The following is a 24403-nucleotide window of genomic DNA, read 5'->3' as shown; positions in this document are numbered from 1 at the left end:
ACGGCTGGAAAAATCTATTTGAGGGAGAAATTATGGGCTACCAAGAACTTGAAGGGATAATATGGTACGGAAAAGGAAAGGATAGAGAGGTTATCTTCACATTCTGCTCTGCTTTTAGTTTGGAGGCATTTGCTGATTAGTAGGTAATAATAACAAATAGGCTGAAAAGCTGAACTGAACTTTCACCATTTTCAGTGTGGTGGGGGAAAAAAATCACCAGAGCTGAAGACCCACCAAGGTTTTTAGTTGAGACCCCTGAATGGCCGTACCTTAGGTGTGAGAGAAAAACTGAAATAGACAAGTACTTACTTTGAAATGAGTTCAAAGCCAAGCTCAACCCCAGATTGAATTAAAGTGATCTTCCTGTTAGAAACAAAATCAGCTCTCTCTGGAAATTGATCACATCCCCCCCGGACTCTTAAGTAATCTGTGTAATTTTTGATACAAAATATCCTGTAGTCCAAAAAAGATTAAAGCATACCAAGAGACAAGATTTAATCACCAGAAACTAAGAGAAAAAAATAGACAATAAAAACAAACTAGGAATCTAGATACTGGAGTTACTAGACACAAATATTAAAGTAATCATAATTAAAATCTTAAAAACTAATATCAAGATAAGTAATTTACCCAATAATTTTTAGTATAAAAAGGAAACAAACATAGTCTAGGCCCAAATCATTAAGTAACTAAAATTAGAAGTCCCATAGATGTTAATAGTAGATCAGATAAGCTGAAGGAAAGAATAATGCAGGAGAAGATAGGTCAGTAAGAAACACACAGACTAAAGCACAGGGAGAAAAGTGTGCACATTTCCAGGAAAGAATAGAAGACACACACATTGTATGTGTCTATACATCATTATACACACACACACACACACACACACACACACACACACGCACCACTTCTTTATTCATTCATCCAGCAAAGGATACTTGGGCTCTTTCCATAGTTTGGCTACTGTAAATGATGCTGCAATAAACATAGGGGTGCATATATCCTTTTGAGTTAGTGTTTCTGTATTCTTTGGGTGAATACCCATTAGTGCAATTAGTAAATCATATGGTAATTCTATTTTTAATTTTTAAATAAGATTTCTTTATTTTTAGAGAGAAAGAGAGCATGTACACAAGTGGGGAGGGTAGAGGGAGAGGGAGAGAATCTCAAACAGACTCCCCACTGAGCATGGAGCCCAACGTGGGGCTGAATCTCATGACCCAGAGATCACGCCCCAAGCTGAAGCCAAGGGTCAGACATTCAACAGACTGAGGCACCCAGGCACGCCTCTATTTTTAATTTTTTGAGGAACCTCCATCCTGTTTTCCACAGTGGCTGCACCAGTTTGTATTCCCACCAACAGTGCATGAGGGTCCCTTTTCCTCCACATCCTTATCAACAATTGTTTCTTGTGTTTTTGATTTTTAGCCATTCTGACAGCTGTGAGGGTTACCACCTCATGATAACTTATTGTGGTTTTGATTTGCATTTCCCTGATGATGAGTGATGTTAAGTATTTTTTCATGTGTCTGTTGGCCATCTGCATGTCTTTGGAGAAATGTCTGCTCATGTCTTCTTCCCATTTTTAATTGGATTATTTGTGGGTTTTTTGGTGTTGAGTTGTATGGGTTCTTCATATATTTTGGGTACTATATCCTTCTCACATTTATCATTTGCAAGTGTCTTCTCCCATTCAGTAAGTTATCCTTTAGTTTTGTGTTTTGTGTTTTTTGTTTTTTTAGGGCACAGTTTGCTTTAAATATTTTTTTGGGGGAAAGGACACCACACTTCTACTCAATTAAGAGAAACATTTTTACAGTCTTGAGGTCTTTTATTTTCTTTACATTTATTATGCCATGAATTCATAGGGAATGGACTCCAGCAGTTTGGGCTCCTTTCCATTGGTTCTCACAAAGTGGGCTTCTCTGGGTGGGGCAGGCTGGCGCTTCAGTTGAACCCGAGTACCTTTCTCTTTGGCTTCCTTCTTTTTCTGATCATTTTCCTTCACACGCTTCGGGAAGCTGTCTCGGCTCTTTGAGTGTTTAATATGCTCAATGCGTACATTAATTCTCTTGGCAAGAATCTTGCCCTTGTTTGTTTACAACAATGCCAACAGCATGATGAGTAACACTGTAGACTCTTCCAGTTTTGCCATGGTAACATTTGCGGGGCATTCCTTTTGGAACAGTGCCCATTCCCTTGATGTCCACAGTATCACTTTTCTTATAGATTTGCATGTATGTGGCCAAAGGAACAACTCCATGTTTTCTAAAAGGCCTAGAGAACATATAGAGGGTACCTCCTCTTTTTCCCTTTGTGTTGGTCATTTTGGTGAATTACTGGAAGATGGCAGTTCTGGCTGAAAGGTATCCTTTAGTTTTGTTGGTTGTTTCCTTTGCTGTGCAGAACTTTTTTTCTTTTGCTGTAGTCCCAATAGTTTATTTTTGCTTTTGTTTCCCTTGCCTCAGGAGACATATCTAGAAAAATGTTGTTACTACCAATGTCAGAGTGATTACTGCCTGTGCTCTCTTCTAGGATTTTTATGGTTTCAGATGTGGCCATTAAAAATTTCTTGAGCCCAGGCTATGTGTGAGACGTTTTATTGGATTTGTGGAATCAAAGCTTTAAAAACCACGGTCCTGTTGTTGAAGAACTTCTAGTCTAGCAGTAAAATGGAATACATACAACTAACTGTAATGTAGTGGGATGAACTCAGTAGTAGAGGTGTGGATATTCTGCTCTGGACACACCAAGAGCAGAATGGAAGTATCACTAAGTCAACTTTTAGAGACCTCAGTATTGAGATGTTTTACTAGGTCTTTTCCCACCTCAAAACAGTATCTTAAAAACCTTCAACATACTCTTCATTCCTCTTAACACTATACCCACCTCCCTCATTGCAACTACACTGCCTCACTAGCAATAAAAAATGGAAAAAAATAATTAAATTCTTAAATAATCTGTAAAATAAAGAATAGTAGAAAGTTCCACAGAGATAATTGTGCCACTGAAGTCTGAGAATTGTTGTTGATATGATGCAGACAAAAAAGGAAGAGAGACATGATATATATTACAGTTCCAGTAAAGCATTTGACACAACATTTATCAAAACTGGAATGAATTAAGATAAATTTTTGGTTGATCAATCAGCTTTAGAAATTTTAAACCTCATCTTTTCCAAAAATAATAGTAATAATAAAAACATGACAGTGGCAGATAAAGAGAAAATTTGCAAAATTCCACTGGGCTTGGCATTAAGTTCTATTTTGTTTTGAATTGATTTTGGAAATTAAAGTTGTTAGATAAAATCCAATAGGCTCTATTGACAAATTGCTAGAATTAAAAGAGAGTTCAGCAATACTATTATAAATGCTTTTAATGTATAAGGTTAATTGCATTCTACATCAGAAGCGAAAGTTAATGTAATTAAAATATATAATATTTAATGTATATATTTTAATATATATTAATGTATGTAATTTTTTATTCCTACATATCTTATGGTTTTTGGTGCAACTGTAAATGGGAATGATTCCTCGATTTCTCTTTCTGCTGCTTCATCACTGGTGTATAGAAATGCAACAGATTTCTCTATGTCGATTTTGTAGCCTGTGACTTTACTGAATCCATGTATCAGTTCTAGCAAATACCGTATGATTTCACTCATATGTGGAATTTAGGAAAGGAAACAGATGAACATAGGGGAAATAAAAAAAAAAAAAGAGGGAGGCAAACCATAAAAGAGACTCTTAACTATAGAGAATACACTGAGGGTTATTGGAGGGGAGGTGGGGGGGTGCTAAATGGATGATGGGTATTAAGGAGGGTACTTGTGATGAGCGCTGGGTGTTGTATATAAGTGATGAATCACTAGATTCTGCTCCTGAAGCTAATATGACTGTATGTTAACTAACTAGAATTTAGATAAAAATTTGAAACATATATGTGTGTGTGTATATAATACATATAATACATATATGTATATATATGTATATACATATATATATAATTTTTAACTATAAAATGCTAGAAATCTAGAAATTTTTTAGGAAAAAATATAAATTTTTTAATTTATTTTTTATTTTATTTTATTATGTTCTGTTAGTCACCATTCATTACATCATTAGTTTCTGGTGTAGTGTCCCATGATTCATTGTTTGCGTATAACACCCAGTGCTCCATTCAGTACGTGCCCTCCTTAATACCTATCACCGGGCTAACCCATCCTGCCACCCCCCTCCCCTCTAAAACCCTCAGTTTCTTTCTCAGAGTCCATAGTCTCTCATGGTTTGTCTCCCCCTCCAATTTGCTCCCCTTCATTTTTCCCTTCCTACTATCTTTTTTTTTAAACATATAATGTATTATTTGTTTCAGAGGAAATTTAATTAAAAGACTTTAGTAAGCAAAAAATTGAGAGCTATACCATAATCAGGGATTTAATTCTCTCTCAAGTTAATCTACAAATTCAGTGCAGTTTTAAGTTGTAATTCTAAACTGTATATGGAAAAGTAAGCAAGAAATGTAAAAAGAATTGTAAAAAATATTACTAGAAAGAAGAGGAAGGTAACAACTTATTGGATATCAAGATTTATTACAAAGCTATAGTAATTCAGACAATAAGGTATTTGCACAAAGATTGACAAATAGAATAGAGAATCCAGAAACACACACACATGGAAACTTGCTGTAAAGCAAAGATGGCATTGCAGATCAGTGGGAAAATATGAACTATTTGCTAAATGGTTCTGGAACAATTAGTTATATGTGAGGAAAAAAATAACTGGCTCCCTGTTCACACCATATATAAAAATAAATTCCAGCTGGATTAAAGACCTAAATGTGAAAAGCAAACACCAAGACATGAAAAAAATATATTTGTATCCACAGGGTACTATTTCTTAAACTCAAAAAACTCATACCATAAATTAGCAGATTGATCAATTTGAATCCATTAATATTTAAACATTTTTGTACACTTAAAGATAATAAAATATGAAAAAGATGAACTACAAACTGAAGGAAGATACTTCACAATACATATCACAGATAAAGTTCTCCTAGAAATAAAAAAAAAAAGAAGGAAAGGAAAGGCAGTAAAAAATTACCACAAGATATAAACTTGTGCAAGAGGAAACAACCAACAAAAATATGAAAATATTCTTGCTCTCATTAGAATTAAAGAAATATAATTAATCCCACAGTAAGAAACTTTCCCATTTATCAGATTCATCCATATTAAAATGCATGACAATACCAGATATGGGTAAAGATGAGGAACAACAGAATCTTATATTCTGCTTGTGGGAATTGAAAAATTCACTTTGAAGAGAAATTTAGCAATAGCTTGTAAAGATGAATACACCCTAAACCAAGCAACTCCGCTCTTAGCATATAACCTAGAGAAACTCTCCCCATGCAAAAGAAGAAATGCACAATCATGTACAAAGCCTCAGGGTTTTTAATAGCAGATCATTGGAAATAAATGTCAGTTAACAAAAGAATAGGTAAGTGAATTTTGATATCACGCAGAGGCTTATAGAACAGTAAAAAATGAAGGAGTTAAACCCCTCTGTACCAACATGGAAACATTTCAGAAATCATGAATCTCAGTCTCAGCAAATAATATCAAGAAGTAATAAAAAGCAAATTATAGAAAACATTATGATGTCATCTATTTAGATTTAAAAGCATACAAAAGTGTGTATTGCTTAAGGATACATGCAAATGTATCAATCTGTGGACTAATAAGCAACAAATAATGGTTACATCCAAGAAGTGTCAGGAGTTGAGATCTGAGATGGTATATAAAGACTTTACCTGTATTGATAATGTTTCATGTATAAGGCTGGACAGCTTGTAGATATGTAGATATTTGCTGCATCTGAAGTTCCTGGGCCTCTAATAAGTGAATAAATACAGTTTCGAACTGGGCAAGATTATGCTACAAAAGACAACTATTTGCAAATACATTTGGGCAACTGTGTATGTGTGTGTATATATACACACACACTGAAAGACTAAAATGTAAATTTGGAAGAAGTTGGTAACATCTGGAGGGTAAATAAACAGGAAAGAATTTTGAATTTAATAGAATGCTTTTCAGTTACCAAACATTGTGTCTTGGGTTTCTAGGGAGGACACATGGCAAAGAGTTAGACCCTTCTCTCCTGTGGAATGATTGTGTGATGTTCACTGATGTTCTCGGGGAAGACGATGTGTTATCTCAATCATAACGTCTTTGAGTGGATACAGTGACTCACTTGTTTAGCCGTTTCCTTGGTGTTTGACAGTTAGTAGGTTTTCAATGAAAATGTGCTAAATTAACACACACTGCTGGGCCCACCCTCAGAGTTTACCATTCAGTAAGACTGAAAATTGAGAATTTTTCCCTTCTAGCAAGTTCCTGGGTGATACTGATACTGCCGGTCCTAGAACCATTCCTTGAGATCCACTGTTCCAGATATTCTAGTGCTTACATAAACTTTCCGTAACAGTCTGAAAGGTTTAAAAAAGAAAAAAAAAAAAAAACTATGCCTCTTTCTAATCTTGTAAGTAATTCTAACCATCTTTCATGGCAAAAGAAGATGCTTTCCTAAGTCTTTCTCCTTAGATCAGGAAATGAGAGCGTCAGAGGTCTTAACCATGATTAGTCCAGAGAATAAAGAGGAGATAAACTCTCCAGTGCATTCAGGTGTGGCTGCAAGCCTTGCCCTTGGAGGAGGGACAGGTAGGGGTGGAGTCGTCCAGTTAATGCATAAATCCTTGGCACCATATAGGACACTGTTGACTTAACCACATCATCTTGAAACTCTCTCCGGCTCCAGACCCTCAGAGTTATGAACATCCTACTTCCCAGGCTTCACATCTGTTTCTGTGTCCGTCGTGAGTTTCTCTGTCTCACTGTACCTTCAGAAATGAGGTCTTCTTTGTTTCCAAGTCATGTCCTTACAATGTCACTGCAAAGTGATTTTCTCTCCTATCAAGTCCTCTTTCCTATTTATGTGGAAATAACTTTAAATCTCTCCCTTTGAGCTCACCCTTTGTGAATGCCCATATATCCAAACACCTACAGATTTCACATAGTATTTCAAATTAAACAGAATGAAAATTAAATTCATTATTTCTCCAATCTTCCTATTCCCACCCACTCACCCAAATCCACTTGCTCTTTCTTGCATCTTTTATCTCTCTTATATTGGGCGATGGTATGTATAGTATTCACATGCCACGGGCATTGGATTCAAACTGTTGCTTGATGTTAAGCAAATTACTTAATATCTCTCAGATGCTTATTTTCTCTTCCATAACATGGAATTTAAAGTAGATCCTGCTTCATACATTTTATTTTATGATATAGCAGCAGCATCAGAGAACATGCTCTAAATGCAGGAGGGCCCTAGTATAGACCTACTGTATCACAAACTGTGGGGCAGGGCCTTGTAATCTGTTTTTGACAAGCACCCACATCCAGGGGATCCTGATGCATGCTAGAGGATGAGAACCATTGATCCAAGGGAATGATCATACCATTTATCCAAGCACCTAAGCCAGAATTCTGGAAAATCATCTTTCTTTCCCACATATAGCCAAATTCATTGGTCATCAAGTCTCCTCAAACTGATTTAAATTTCTTATTTTAGCTACTTTCCATTCCCATGTTCACCATCACCATAAATGCTCCAACAGATTGTTGCAATACCTTTCTAGTATCATCTAACTCCTCCTTTACGAGGCCATGACTCAAGGGATTTATTTTTTAGTCTCATCATGCATTTCCTTTGTAAAAAATTCTTCCTGGACAGAGCCCAGACTCTGTAGCATAAAGTAAGCAGTCCTTCATGACTAACTGGAGAATAAAATGACACCTTCCTCCATTCCTGACAAGTTCCCTCTCAGCTGTTGACCCTCCTCTCCAGACTTCCCTCCTTACAGAGTTGGTGTCTCCCAGGCTTGGCATAAAGTAGCGATTCCTGCAGGTCAGAGCCATGACTCAGCGATATAAGTTCGGTGTATTAGCGTGGCGGGTGGACCGTCAAGTGGGGCACACCCAAATTCACCCTCACTTTTCCCTTTTAATATCTCTGTGACCCTTGGGTAAATTATTTGATCTTCCTGTGCTTCCGTTTACTTGTTTCTAAAATGAGCGCTTTAATAGAACCCACAGAATTGGGTAACCATGAACATTAAATGGGTAAATACCTGTACTGCATCTGTCATACTCTGTTCTCTAGAACAATCGATTGGTGCATGCCATTTCTTTTCTCTCCCATCCTTATCATCCTAGGCTCTCTTGGTCTGTGCAGGCTGTGTGAGTGCTGCCATGGATATCTGTTTCTTTAATACTTGGGGTACACCATGTTGGGTTATAAATACTTTATTTGGTATTGGACTCTGTTCCGTATTTGCTTAACAGCATCCATTCCCCTTCCTTATGGCACTCTAGCTGCTCAGAAAATTATCTGTCACCCAGTACATGTAGTTTTGGTGAGAGAGTAATTCCAGATTCTGGCATCCTGCCAAGGGAGCCGGATCCCTTTTCTTCCCAAGGCAGAAAATAATAATATCAGAGCCAGCAGATAACCGAAACTCAGGCACTCTATGTTCTCTGTGAGGACTTTAACTCTTACCGGAGAGATGTGACAACGGGGAGCCCTCAGTCCTTTATCCCAGCTCTTTACAACTCCTGAATGGTGGAGTTTCCCTTTTTGGACATGCAGAATCCTTGCTTGCTTGCAGGGCCCTCCTCATTTCCATCAGTACTATGACTCCCTGGAGAGTCTTCCAATAAAACCACAGTCAGTTTCTGCTGATTACACCCCAGAGGACTGGTGTGTTCTACTTTTCTTTGATTTATTCTTTTTTTTTTTTTACATTGGTGTGAAACACAAGGCCCAAATCCTTTCGCGATTAGAGGAAAGGCCATCATTTAAGAAGGGCTTATGTGAACACTTGTGAAAATGCCAGTGTTTTCAGGTTTAGAATTGTGTACACAATTTGTAGGCAGTGCATGACCTCGATTCTCTCTCTCTAGCTCATGTTGATTAAAAATTGTTTTTTTTAAAGCAGATTTTCATTGCAAATGAAGACGGAAGCATCGTTAACTATATTTATCACTAACAGCCCTTACTTGCCAGCGATTATCAATTAGTGAAAACAGATTTTAAGGATTAAAACAATAACATACAGTATTTATCCTCCAAACCATACTTCTCATTAAAAAGTCTTTCCAATTGGCCTATAAAGGGCAATGTTGTCTTTTCTCTATGTGGAAAGAGAAGGCTTTCAATTTTGCACCATATTTGTGTCTCTCTTCATAATTACCCATGTGTAAAATGTTTCATTTCATGCTCATGCTTTTTTGTAGTACTCAACAACTGAAAAGATCACGTGCACTCGTAATCTACAGACCTAATACTTGGTTATCAAATCTTGCTGTCTCACATCTATGGTAGGTACCACATAGACATCATCTTCCTGTGACTTGTTTTTAAAAGGCGTTTTAGTATGGGCACTGAAAAAAGATTTCTCTTGTAATGTTATCTTATGTCTCAAATTAAACAATATTCTCTGCAGTAAAAGTATGCATTACCACTTGAAGAAACAAAGAAGATATAATCACTTTAGTAACAATCTTTGACCAATTTTAATTATTCAAATGAATACCTATACTAGGACATTTTAATTATGCTTACTTTGCTCAAACTTAAGCTGTCCAATTTCACTCAGACAACTAGTCTCCAAAAATGCCAACATAAATTTATCTCTCTTAATTTATTCAGTTAATACACATCGTGCTCTTTATGTATACCAAGCTGTGTATTAATTCCTGAGACAGGGGTTAAGACCAATAGTCCCTGGGATATGCCCTAATTTAGGGTACAGAATGGGGGAAAGACTTAACTCCTTGAGGAGGTTTCTTGTGGTCCTCGCTGCAGACAACAGGGGCATGAATAAACTGTAAGCCCAGTCCTCAGACCTCCTGTTTTCAATGTGTGCCTGGGATCTGATCTCAGGTGTGTCTCCCCCACCCCCACCCCCACCCCCCAATGTGTATATGCAACAAGTTTAATGCTGTTAACATTGACCAGAAATTCAAAATGACAGAACCGGAGGTACTGCAATCTGGAACTCTTAACTTTTGTAAACTGGTGAGAATAGTGGAATGCACAGAGTCTCTACTTAACGACTTCTCCATCTTCTCTTATAGACTCCTCTGCTCAGCCATTCAGCAATAGGATATGTATTAGACAACTAACATCTGGTCTGAATATCTATTAGGACCATATGCTTTCTTCTTCTATATTATCATCCTAGAATAGATTAGGGGAAATCCAAACCAAATGGGGATTTGGGGGAATTTTCAAGGGTCACTTAATAAAGTAATTTTGGCTTTCTCTTTGCAAAGAACATGGCATACCATAGAGGCCATGTAGAGACCTAAGCTCAGTCTCGTGGCAGAAATAATCTGAATAAATAATCACCCTGATCATAAACATTTTCCTCACAACTTTCAAATGGGAAATAGAAACTGTTAATTGTCACAGCTACAAATGGATGTATCCTACTGGGATTTTACTGGAAAGATGACGTTCTATGGAATAGCCTTGTCTTCTAAATGAAAACCAGTAGCTTTGGATCTGGCTTTGTTTCCCCCCCAAACTCCTTGCTGATAATATTCATGGTGCTTTTGGGACTGCCTTTGTTCCTGTACCATAAGGATTTCTTGATTTATGGTTGCGAGATCTTCATGGCCAAATGACAAAGGGCTAAGGTTTGATTGCATAAAAGCAAGCACTAACTAATGTTCTCTAAGAATGTGTTCTGAGAATAAAGTTCAGTTCATTTGGTTTTGATTTTACAATTAGAGCATACAATATTTGGCTTTGAGAATGTGTTTCACTTCAAAATTCTATCAGTGAAATAGATTTTTATCTCTGATTTTAAGACTTATTATCTCTACTCTTTTAAGAAATTAGATCCACACAGAATTAACAATTAACGTAGGGAACGTGAGTTATGGTAACTAGAAGCACAAAATTAAACTGATACTTAATTCTTGACATTCATAACTAGTCAGGGATCATCTGAAATTTCATCATCTAGTGGATTAAGAATACATTTTGTTAAAATAATTATAAATAAAAAACAAACTGAGGGTTCTAGAGGGGAGGGGGTGGGGGGATGGGTTAGCCTGGTGATGGGTATTAAAGATTGGCACATTCTGCGTGGAGCACTGGGTGTTATGCACAAACAATGAATCATGGAACACTACATCAAAAACTAATGATGTAATGTATGGTGATTAACATAACAATAAAAAAATTATTAAAAAAAACTAATGATATAGTGTATGGCGATTAACAACAATAAAAAATTAAAAAAATAATTATAAATAAGGCCTAAATAGATTATACCTGCTAGGTATAATGTCTGTTTAAGGACTTGGTTTATTTTTTATCATTTTTTGAGTTCTCACATACATTTTGAAACTCTTGACATAGTGCAAACATCAGCACAGAAGCAGGTGGGAGACTATTTGATTCCATCTTTACCTCAAGTTTACTGGTTAAGGTGGGGTTATCTATAACCACAAAAGCTGTTTCTCAGCTACCCATCTGTGTGACTTTGCATCACGAGTGCAGAACTACTTTTGAACCCATTTCATTTTGAGAGGCTTACATTTATTTAATAAAGGCTTTCCTTGCTACGAGCAGGACCCTGATGATCAACAGCCAGCAATTAACTCCTTTAACCAGCTCTCCAACCATTTTGTATGATTTTAAATTAAATCTAAGCCGCTAGCAATATTCTACTCTTTTCTTATTCTCTCTTCTTCCACATGCCTCCCCCTTGTCAAACCTTCCCATTTCCACTAAATAATATTATTCTCCCAGGTATGCATTTTTAAGAATTTGGGTTTAGGGATTACTAGATGACAACTTATTTAGGGTTATGTTGCTGTTAATATCTAGCATGCCATTACAATTGATAATAGCATTACAGTCCTAAGGAATGAATAACTTCCAACTGAGAGACTAAAGTGAATTTCATCAACAGAGACAAATCGCCAATGAAAGCATCTTGATGGATGTTTGTATTAAATCAGGGGAGATCTCTATTAAAGATAAAGGGATAAGAGAATAGGCAAACTGAGTCATCTAAAGCTACTGATCTCCAACTCAGGATCTGACATCTAGAACAACTTTTTAATAAAGTATGTAAAACATTTAAAACATGGATATTTTGTCACTAACAATGAAGACAATGATGTTAAATTTTCAAAGTCCATTTTTTTCTTTTTGTCTGAATAAATATGTAAAATACATCTCTACCCTAATTAATATATCTATACATTTTCATTGATAAGATTATATTTTTCTTATCAGGTAGCAAAAAAAAAAATACTCAGTGGCTGTCTCAATCAGTGGTGACAGGACAAAGATGAAAGGTAAAGTTTGAGTCAATCATGAAGGTGTGTTTGATCAGTATAGGTTCAAATGTTCCAAGCAGTTTTATAGCTAATAAAACTTATCTCTGATGATTGGTAAAACTGGTTATTTTTAAAGAAATAAGTTTGGTATTTTAAATATTATGATGGCAACCCATTATGGGTCTCGAAGTCAATTAAACTGGTCATAACCAACTCTTTTATTTTTAATGAAACATAACACAGCAATACAGAACAGTGTAGAAATGAAATAATGAGAGTGAATTGCAGTCAATAAGTGTAATTGGTGTTTTACAAAATTTTAGTTTCAGGATATATGTTATCCTCACACAAAACATAGGTTCATATTGAGTCACAAAGTGAAATATACATCTTATTGTGAGCCATAGTGAAAATGTTTAAATGCCACTGCATTAAGCAGTTAATGAGCCTTGCCTTGGTCCCTCAAAGTTAAAAGCTATACAAGTGTTGGAAGTGACTTCAGACAGTGATTGCAGGTTAAAAACTTTCACTGAGTGACAAAACTGTTCCAAGTAGTTTTATGAGAAACTAAACAGCAATCAAGAAGAATATGCTTCAGTCATAATGGTACAATGAATGTCATTTATCTAAATATGGAAAATGACAACAGACGTTCTTGTCCATTAATATAATCTACTCTAAGCCAAGAGTTGAATCTGTTTTCTATTTTTCAGCTTAAATCAAACAAGCCATAGTAGATAATATATTCTACATTTGAAAATTAACAGAGTTAACCTTTTCATCATACTGAGAATATTAAGAACCTACATAACCTTTCACTTCTCGCATGTTCTGAATTCTATTTGTTTCTGTGTAATCTATCAAGAGGCATATCATGTCAGAAAAAGGAATAAGAAAACATATCAATCAGGTGTTTTGTTTCAAAGTAGACACAAATGTCAAAATTGTAAACAATTTTAGTTTTTAGTTTTTTATTTCTCAAAGTTTACATACATATGTATACGTGCGTATGTATATATTGGTTTTAGATCAGCTTGATGTCAAACTTATCTTTCAGTCAGTATCATGTGTACAAAAATTCAAAAATTTTTCTTTAGTCTGTGGTTAAGGATTATAGATATAGAGTCTGTCCTATAATCTTAAATTGCATTTAATTTTAACCTCAATGAGGTTGATTAAATGGTCTAGTGGATGGCCCGTGATCCTCAAGATTTTTGTTATACCCTGTGATTTGTAATAAATAACTCAAATAGGAATTATAAATGTGTTGCTTTGCTATCTACTACCCTGAACCCAGTCTTTCTTGCACCATAGTGTTTTAATTGTTTAAATAAACACTGCCCAGAAATCTTACTACATGTAAAATGTGAGTCAGATTTCACTTTGGGAAAACACTGGAAGTGAAATAGAAAACATTCAGGTTATTTTTATAAAATATAAAATAGTGTACTTTTGCTTAAAATATGTCTGCAAGTAAATATATAGTTTTAGCTTTATTATTAGTTTTGAGTTAGTTACATGCTAAATTCTATTCCTGAAATTCGTGAAAAGTGAGGTTTAGACTAATATATAACTGATATCTTGAAGAGCATGTAGTCACTACGTAGAAGAGTCTTTCTTAACCTTATCTTTGCAGGCTGTGAATCAAAGAAACCCACTCTTTAAAAATACACATTGGTTTGACTTTTAGGAAGGGACAGCATCTTGTAAACTCTGTCTAAGGGGGTAGCTGTCTCAAGAATGGTGGGAGAGCCTCTTACCAAAAACGATGAAACCACATACCCCTAGATGAAATCCCCACTGGATTTAAAGAAAATAAAATTAGGCATAAATACAGAGAAATGAGGAGAACATTAGAATTTTTAGAGGAATTTATATATTCTTGTGAGGTTTTATATATTCTCAAATTTCCATCCTTTTATTTTTATTAAGGAAATCAATGCACCACTGTGGTTAAAAGTGAAGGCTCTTGAGTTACAATGGTGGCGATTCAGCCTTAGTTTTTCCACTTAAAAACAACAGGACCTGGATGTTTTTAACCTTTCTCATCCCGTTTTCCTTGTCTGCACTATGAGGATAATGTAAGATCGACCACCAAGGGCTGTTTTAAGAATTTAGTAAGATAAGCTGTGTAAAGTGCTTAGCATAGTGCACGGCTCACACAAAGTGTTTAATAAATGTCAACACTGATATGTTTTCTTTTTTTTGATATATGTTTTCTGATTAAATAATAAATGTTGGTGAGAATGCAGATATATACCAAGATGTAAATAACCATATGACCATCACTCATAATTCGTATATTCTGAAGTAACAATGCTTCATTTCCTTCGTAATATATTTAGTGTGTGTGTATACATATATATATTAAACTAGAATATATATGTGTGTGTGTACATTTATTTCCACATTTATTTCCATGTATATTTGGAAATGAATAGTATATGTAAGTTGTATGTGTAATTTTTATATTATCTTGTTTGGATCCAAGATTTGAAGAGAATTCTATGTGCTACTAGGCAATAAAAGATGCCTTATAGTTTAGACTTGAAAAATGAGATTAGTTCAGGTGTGTGTGTGCGTGCGCATGCGTGCGTGTGCGTGTGAATTGCTCCTCACTGTTGCATTGTTGGTAGGATCCTGAAACACAAGCAGTGTTCTTGCTAACTTTGTGAAAGAGAATAACAACATATCCTGAAATTATCTCATTCAGATCAAAACAGTAGTCTTATGTGACCACCCCCTTTACACACACACACACACACACACACACACACACACACACGCCCTAGCCTCATCCCATGATGCATGAACACTGGTTGCTGTTTTGGACCCAGGTACCTACAAGTGCCTCCAGTATCACTTTTCTTCCAGTATTTTGTATTTGGCTCCAGTCGGCAGTTTTAAACTTGGCTTAATATAACCGTTCCCATCCCATTTTAATATGATGTATATATGTTTAATCTTTTCAAAGATTACTCTAAAACCCTGATTTGCCCCAGTCCTGTCTCTCCCTCCCTCCCACCCTCCCTTCCTTTTGACATTATCCACCCCCGCTGCTGCCATTCGCGTGTCTTCTTCGTCTCGCTATACTTGTATCGGATTTAATTTTTCTGCAAAAACCAGAATGAAATCCCATATCTTCTGCGAAGTTTTGCAGGTCCTTGATGATAGTCTCCTTCACTGAATGCCAGTATAAACTACTGGATATATCCTTCACTTAGCAATTACACTTACTTGTTAATGGGATCGTCATTTAGAATTGGGAAGTATTTGGGACTCCTTACCTAACTTCTGGGAGTCCAGTTTGAAACTGGAAATGCAAACAAACTGAGGGTGGCTGGAGTGGTGGGGGGTGGGGGGGAGGGGGCGGCTGGGTGATAGACATTGGGGAGGGTATGTGCTATGGTGAGCGCTGTGAATTGTGCAAGACTGTTGAATCACGGACCTGTACCTCTGAAACAAATAATGCAATATATGTTAAGAAAAAAAAAGAAGATAGCGGGAGGGGAGGAATGAAGGGGAGTAAGTCGGAGGGGGAGAGGAACCATGAGAGATGATGGACTCAGACGATGGAAAAACAAACTGAGGGTTCTAGAGGGGAGGGGGGTGGGGGGATGGGTTAGCCTGGTGATGGGTATTAAGGAGGGAACGTTCTGCGTGGAGCACTGGGTGTTATGCACGAACAATGAATCGTGGAACACTACATCAAAAACTGATGATGTAATGTATGGTGATTAGCATAACAATAAAAAATTTAAAGTAAAAAAACCCTGGAAATGCATATATGTTTCCTATTGTTCTTAAAATTTGTGAAATATTTCTTTATTAAATCCATTTGCTCTATAGATTATTTTGATTTGCCATTTTCCTAGTTGATATAAGATTAATAAAATTTCAACAGTTGTCATATTGATTGACTTGTACTTCCAAAAAGAAGTAAAGACCCAACTAATGGCACTAGGGTCCAATTTTCTAGTTAGGCCATTATTCATAACTACTTTTTGGTAGAATAATGCAAAATGTCAAGAGTTCACAAGAGAGATGATCTCCAAGTTAAAGATAAAGTTATAGCAACGGGGTAATTTCTTGAACTTTTTTTATAATGTTATCCATACCCTCATGACAGGACATGATTGTAAAAGTCTGAGGTGAAGTGAGAGAAGAAAGTGAATAGAATCGATTGAATCTCCTGTGAATCTGCCAAGCTTACTCTTTGTCTAGGTATAGATAACTCCAGGATGCCAAAGGGCTAGGGCATTTGAAAAGGGGGTCCTAGCACTGACAATACCACCTAGTGTTTCTATTTCTCTTCTTCCATGTCCTGTCTTGGATACTACTTTATGCATTACAGTGATAAGAGCAGAGATTCCTTCATGTTAGATATTTAAAAAGTTGATAATAATACCTATGTCATAGTATATGGCCTGATTTGACAAGAATATTTTGCCAGTTTTTTTTAAAGATTTATTTATTTGTTTGTTTGTTTGTTTGTTTGTTTATACAGAGAGAGAGCAGGGGTGGGAGAGGCTGACAGAGAGAATCTCAAGCAGACTCCCCACTGAGCACTCAGGGCTTGATCTCATGACCCCAGGATCATGGTCCTGAGCCAAAACCAAGGGTCAGACACTCAACCAGTGGAGCCACCCAGGCACCCCTATTTTGCCACAGTTTTAAGAACATATATCTGGCGGAAAAGTGAGTGTACCAACAACGTGGGTGCACAGCAATGCTCCAGTGATCATGATCCTGTTAAAATATTTCCATCCTGATTTAAAATTGCATTTCTATACTTAGAACAGTGTTTCACAAGTTGGGACAATTTTGACCATACAGGAGTATTTAGCAATGTTTGGAGACGTTTTTGGCTTCACAACTGGAAGAGGCTTTATATTGTTTTGATCCAAGCATCTAGGGAATAGGGGCCAGGGATGCTGCAAACATTGTACATGCATAGGAGCCGACCACAAGGAATCATCTTGCCCAGGTGTATAGGATGCTGAGGCCGAGCGAGATACCCTGGCTTCGAGTTTCTAGCGGAAGTGTAATTTTCTTGGTGGGTTCTTCAGCATCAGAGATTGGGTCTCTCGTTAATTTTGGGAACAAAGCTTCCTGAATGTCCTTCAGGATAAGACACCAGAATAAAAATTGCTCCAGGAGCTAGATATATATTGTATTCCCACAGAAGGTTATGAAACACTCTCACCAACCTGTTGGATGCACGATAGGAGAGCTGCCTCTCTCTCCATAAATATTCATCACTATGGAAACCTCCCCACATCCGTGCACTCCTATAACCTTAAATGGCAAGTACGTATTCTATAAGGATGGTGAGGAAGAGAAGCAGATGAAGTCTTCTATTGGCATTCTATTGAATGTTTGACTAGAAATTCTAGACCAGTGTTTTTTAATCCAGGCTATTGATTAAGATCTCCTGAGGAAACTTCACAAATGCTGATGCTCAGGCCCTCCCACCCCCAAACAACTAAGTGAGAAATTGTGATGCTGGGATCCAGGCACAACAGGCTTTTTCAAATCTTCCCAGCTAATTGTAAGTGAGAATAAAGGCTGAGAACCATTGTTCTAGCCTTGATCAGTAATGTTTTGCTTGAAAAAAGAAAAAAAGGCTGACCCCAAATCTTTACAAATTAATGAGTTACATGCTCCCAATTCAAGAGAGATGTTCTAGCTGTCACTTCATTAGCATCAAGGTGAACACTGAGTTTTAGGATCATTATTTGAAGAATCGTTTAACGGCTGGGCAAAGCGCTGGGGGTGGGGAACTGCTCCAATGCCTGTGCATTTTCATATGTAAGAGGAGCAAAAACGGAATGGTTTCTTACTGTACTTCAAGGGCAATACCAGGTTTTGACTAGAATGGAGTTATAAGACACATAATGCAATGAGAAGTAAAATTTGAATTCCTCCCTAAAAATTTCTACAAGAAGGGGAAATGGTGTAAACAAGCCATCTGTGTTGTGATGTGAAACACATTCCCTAGCCGTGGCCCTCGCAGGGTGCCTTTATTATCTTAAAAAAGAAGGGGGGGCACTTGCTGTGGGACCAAAGGCAGCAGGAATTCTGATCAACTTGTTTTCTAAATACACACACAATCATTCCTGCAAGAAAATGAAATATTCGAAAGTCAGGCAATGGATGAATTAGTATAAATCTAAGAATTAAATAAAATACAGTATTGGCAAAGCAGAGCTTCGATGCTGCTCTACATAAACACAAAAATGAACCGTTAAATTTAGAAATGAACAGATTCAAATGCAGTTTGTCCTTTTTCTATCTATAGTATGAATCCTTCTGATCATGTACTGTACATTTGATGGAAGCATGTGGCTGTGGCAAATGTCCCCCAGGAACAGATCCAAATCAGAAGTTCAATTTGCTTCAAGCTCTTTAAAATGTTCCAGGGGTGCAAAGTGGACTGAGTTCTTTATCTTTTAAATTATCTTTTAAAATGTTGAAATGTACAAAAGGTAGGGGTCGGGGAGATGTGAAACTTTAAAAAGCACAAGTTTGTTTTATCAAAAACAAACATTTTATCTTGATTTTCAACGAGACAGATTGCTAATAGAAATCTAAAAAGTATTTGCTCCATCTCCTAGCCCTGCACTCATCCCTCCTCCTCCTTTGTCTTTTTCATTGTCTAAGGTGTAGGGTATCCTGGTGCTCTGGAGGTAGATCAGCCTGGGTGTGGATCCCAGATCCAGCTCCCATGACACCTAGATTTCAGGAAGCTCCTTGGATCCTTAGTTCTTTCTTCAGTGAAATGGGGATACATCTGCCTCAATAGTTGTGAGGATTGCTTTGATGGCGTTGAAATTGTATCATACTCATATAATTGAATGCTACTCAGCAGTAAGAAGGATACATGCAAAGCATGGATGAATCCTCAAAGTATTATGCTAAGTGAAAGAAGCCAGACTCAAAGGGCTGTATACTATATGATTTCATTTGTACTACACTCTGGAAAAGGCAAAGCTGTCGGGACAGAAAACAGATCAGTGGATCTGAAGTTTCAGGGTGGGGATGGAGATTTCCCGCAGAAAGAAAGGAGAGAGCTGTTTGGAGTGATGAAAAGCATCATGTAATCTTGGTTGTGGTGGTGGTCACATGGATGTATATGTTTGCCAATTCAGAACAGTAGGACTAAAGTGGGTAAATTTTACTAGGTAAATTGTACGTCGATAAACTTAACCGCCCCCTGAAAGTAATGCATAGAAAGGTTAAAAACAAAATGAAGGTTAAGAAATTGGAGATGCCTTAGCATGATTGCCTATAAACATACTTTTGTCGCTTCCCTTTATTTCCCAGCCAAGTATTGTACCGATAGAGTCTACCTCTGAATGCAGTTCTTTATTGATTTCCTCCTTTACCTCTTGTCGACTGACGTTTGCTCTTTTGCAAAACACCAATGACCACTCTACTCTTAAATCCAGTGTTTTCTTCAGTCTCTTTGATATTCTTGAAACTGTTTTTACGGTGCCTCCCCTTCTTGGCACCTTTTGCTTTGTAGACTTTGAGGACCCAGGGTCTCTTCAACAGACTCTTTTTCCTTTTCTGCCCATGAATATATTCAGTCCTCAAATTTGCGTATCCAGCCCATTTCCTTATTTTTGTTGCCATTTCATACCTGCTTTCTTACAATTTTAACCATAAGAGACTCCCAAACTTGTCCTTCTAGGTATCTCTCTCTCTTTCTCCAAAGTCCAGAATCAGATTCAAATTTTGTTTACTTGTTGGATAGCTCTGATTCAAAAATAATAAATTGTTTTCTAATCAAAAACATCCTAGAATTATTTATTGTTAATTCAGTACTTCCTCAGTGATTTTGTGTGTTACATTTATCATTTACATGGTATCTCATGATACTATGAATGTATATAAACATCTTATTTCTAGAATTTCCACTCTGTTCCCATGATTCATAATTTCCTGAGCAAATAAATACCTCATTGTTTCATATTATGGTGATGTTATAATATATTTTTATTCTGATAATTCAAGTTCCCCTCATTACTTGTCTTTTTCATTTCTTCTTTGTTAATTTTGTCCACATATTTTTCCAGGGGAAAATTAGAATTATTTTGTGAGGTTTCCCATAAAGGGATTATGATTGATTGCATTACTTATATAAATTAATTTGAGGGCAAGTAACACCTTCACAGTATCTAATTTTTCTCTCCAGTAAAATTTTTATTTCTGTACTTATTTAAGTCTATTTCCTTCAGTAAAATGATAGTTATCTTCATGTAAAAATCTGTTGATTATTTGGCTAAGTAGTCTAATATTTTATGTTTTCCTGCTAGTTCTAGATAGAGTAACTCCTCAGTATTTTTGGGCCTGATTTTTGCTGCTGTATAGGAGAGGAATTTCTTTATTATCTCAATAATATTTTAGTTTATTAGCTGTTCTAATTATACAATTATATCATTTTTAAATACCAATGATTTCATCTATTTTCAAGGAAATTGCCTCACTCCCTTTTCTAGTCTTTTGTGATTTAATCAGAAATTCTGAAACTAGGTTCAGTAAAGTGGTGCTGAAACTCAACTTTGTCTTAGAATGATTTTTTTTAATGTAAATGCCTCTAGTACTCCCATCAACAAATTGTTAGTTTGAGATCTTAAAAACTCTCGTTAAAGAATTATCTATCAGTTTTTAGTTTACATGATTTTCTTTTTCTAATGAGGTATGTTTTGTTTTCTAAATACTTGTTTCTGTAACTTTAGAGATGCTTGTTTCCATTTCCCCCCTTTCACATGGTGAAATAAAGATTTATGATGGTGTGTGTTGGGGGGGAATAGGTGGTCTCATTGAGAGACTATTTATTATTTAAGCCCCCAGAGCTCATACGATTACTTAAGGATGTAAATGTCATCAGAATCCAAAAATATTCACTAACAACGTGAACGCTTTCAAATTTAGTCCCTTTCTCATAAGCATATCTCATTATAATATTAATTTTATATATTATAATGATTTCAGACAGTAAGCATCAGACAATGCAAATCAATTGTAAAGTGAAACAGCAAATGTTGTAACATATATATGGTTTCATAAAATTAAAAAAAGTTGAACAATTGCTCGAATCATACACAAATGCATTGATACCATTATACACAATCCCTTAAATCTCTGAGAGATTTAAATCAGTACACTGTGTGAAGAGGGAAACATCAAAAATGTTGATGACATTAAATGTATTTAAGAGAGAATGCTTTGACTCTTAGTGGATCAAAAGGCCCTTGGAAAATGCATGGAGCCCTCCAAAAGTTTTATCTATTAGGATAATTATGAAAATGTGACCATATAATTTCATTGGAGAAATACTAAAAAAAAATTTTAGTTTTTGATTCATTTTTATTTTATTGTAGAAATTAGCTCATAGTTTCAATTAGCTATATTTTGTTAGATACAAGTAAAGACATTTTACAAATTTATTTCTGTTTTTAGATAAATTCCCAATAAGCTTTTGGTTTTTAAAAACTGAGTATAAAAGTACGGTTTCTGTTTTAACCGAATTGACTTCTAAAGATCAGTGTCTATTATCCTGGGATAATGAAGAACTTCTGGACACTAATTAATTTTCTAATATTGAAGAATCTGTACATTACTGGAATGAACCTTACTTGCTCTTGGTATATTATTCTCTTGACAGTCTAGGATAGTAGCATCTAGAATTTCATTTTTTAATTATTTGTTACATATTACTCTTAGAGTTGGAAAAAAACATTAAGACAAAATTTTTGAAAGATGCGCTAGTATAGGATAATTAGTATAGAATATACCAGAATAGTATTATTATGGAGAATATATAACCTATATTCTCCATAATAATACTATTCGATTCTAGTATAGAATATATAGGATAATTTGTTTCTTTACCTACAAATAAAATTGGTCTGTAGTTTTTGTGTGTATGCTTTCCTTGTCTGGTTTCAGTATCAAGATCACACTGGCTTTGTCAATTGAGACACTTGCAACTTCTTGCAATTTTTAAACAGTACAGAAATTATCCTTTGTATAAAAATTTGGAATAAATTCCCTATAAAAATACCTAGAATTGTTACATTGTATTTAATAGTAATTTTTGATAACTAAATTTCTATAATTATTAAATTACTTAAATGTCTGCTTTCTTTAAGTCGGTTTTGAAAATTTCTATTAAAATTTTAAGTAGATACATATCTGTACTGAATTTCCAAAAATATATATCAGTGGTAAACTCTCTTATGGCAAATTTTGTGTAATTGTGCCTTCTCTCATTTTTTAATGACTAGACATACCAATATTTTGTCTTTGTGCTCAGATAATGAATGTACTAGGTGTACAATTTATATATGTGCTACTTTGTCAAAAATATCACATAGCATTCTTTATGAATGTATTTTTTAGCATTTGCCTTTAGACGATATTGGAGAGGATTTTTTTTTAAGTAAATATTTCAGAAATAACTGTCAAGAACAAATAAACAACATAGAAAGTACAAGAGAAATTGAGATTGAAAAAGAGAAAAACAGAAAGCCAACAGAAATAGAGACAAGTATTTGAGGGAGAAAATGAGAGGCAAGGTAAGGGCAATCCAACACAACTATGAAAATAATCCACAAAGAAGAAAAGCAAAGCCATAGAATAGAACCAATACTAAAAACTATCAATGAAGAAATTTTCTTTCTTTTTTTTTTTTTTAAAGCTTTTTATTTATTTGAGAGAGAGAGAATGAGAGATAGAGAGCACAAGAGGGAAGAGGGTCAGAGGGAGAAGCAGACTCCCTGCTGAGCAGGGAGCCGGATGTGGGACTCGATCCCGGGACTCCAGGATCATGACCTGAGCCGAAGGCAGTCGCTTAACCAACTGAGCCACCCAGGCGCCCAATGAAGAAATTTTCTTGAGATAAAACAAACCTACTTACTGAAGGACAACCTGAAAAATTAGACCCAGTATCATCGACAACAGGTAATATTCCAACAAACTATTGTATCTTAATAAGAAAGGGGGGGGTGTCAGCTTTGGATATCTGGATAATAAGACGAGGGAAACAAAAAACTTTATAAGGGAAAGAAAGTTAGTTTGACCTTAGACTTTGTGACAAAACATTTTATATTAAAAAAAAAAAATGTAAGCCCAAGTTTTTCAGCCTGAATCACCTTCAATAAAATTTAGAGTCATGAACACATAAGAATTCAGAGGCTGTTGTTCCCAGTAGCTTTTCCTGAAGACTATAGACAGAAATATTTTACATTTACTAAGAAATGATTTGAGATGCTTCTGCATAAGAACTGCTGGGAGTGTTTTAAAGCAGGAGAATATCAAAGGATCCTTCATTACTACATTCACAGCATGGCTGATAGCTGGGGGAAGGTACTTGGTAACTTGGAGGAAGCAAAAGAGCAATTCAATTTAGAAAACTATTCCATCAGTCAGATAACACTGGAGCAAGTCTTCCTGACCTTTGCTAACCTAACAGAACATAAAAGATGTTTATAAAGAAAAGATGGTGTCCCCCACAAGCAGCCTGTCAAATCTAGTCACCTCTCCAGATTCATGGGCAGAAGAGCAGCCAAGTAGGATGATTCTTGTCAAATTGCAAGATGGAGAGAGTCCAGGAAGCTGCTTTATTTAGGGACGATTTGTTCAAGGTTTTTGTATCCTCAATTGGATATTGTGAGTAATTAAGTGTTTGTGTTTTTTCAAATAAATAAATACAAATATTTAGTATAACTCCCTTCACCACTCCCCCCCAAAAAACTCTGTTTTCTTCCATTTAGTGTTACAAAGGAGCCTGAAATTAACCTTACTTTCTTTGTGTTGTAGATAAACGTCTTTTTTTTTTGTTTTGCTTTGCTTTGCTTTTGTTTTCTTCCTGTATCTTTTTAAATTCAGTTTTTTTTAAAACAACGACAATAACAATAACACATCATCACGATCTATCTTGTAATCTAAGTGATCTGTCATGTG

The 24403-nt window shown here is 35.8% G+C and overlaps 1 pseudogene; it reads right to left on the bottom strand.

Moving 5' to 3' along the window:
* Positions 1 to 1849: 1849 nt before the first annotated feature.
* Positions 1850 to 2327, bottom strand: LOC112835718 (large ribosomal subunit protein eL21-like; annotated as a pseudogene).
* Positions 2328 to 24403: the final 22076 nt, after the last annotated feature.

The sequence above is a fragment of the Callorhinus ursinus genome, unplaced genomic scaffold (genome assembly GCF_003265705.2).
Source record: "Callorhinus ursinus isolate GAN/ISIS: 27379988/994484 unplaced genomic scaffold, GSC_fseal_2.0 scaffold2, whole genome shotgun sequence".
NCBI lineage: Eukaryota > Metazoa > Chordata > Mammalia > Carnivora > Otariidae > Callorhinus > Callorhinus ursinus.
The sequence above is the reverse complement of the archived record's forward strand: the minus strand, read 5'-3'. Positions and strand labels throughout refer to the sequence as shown.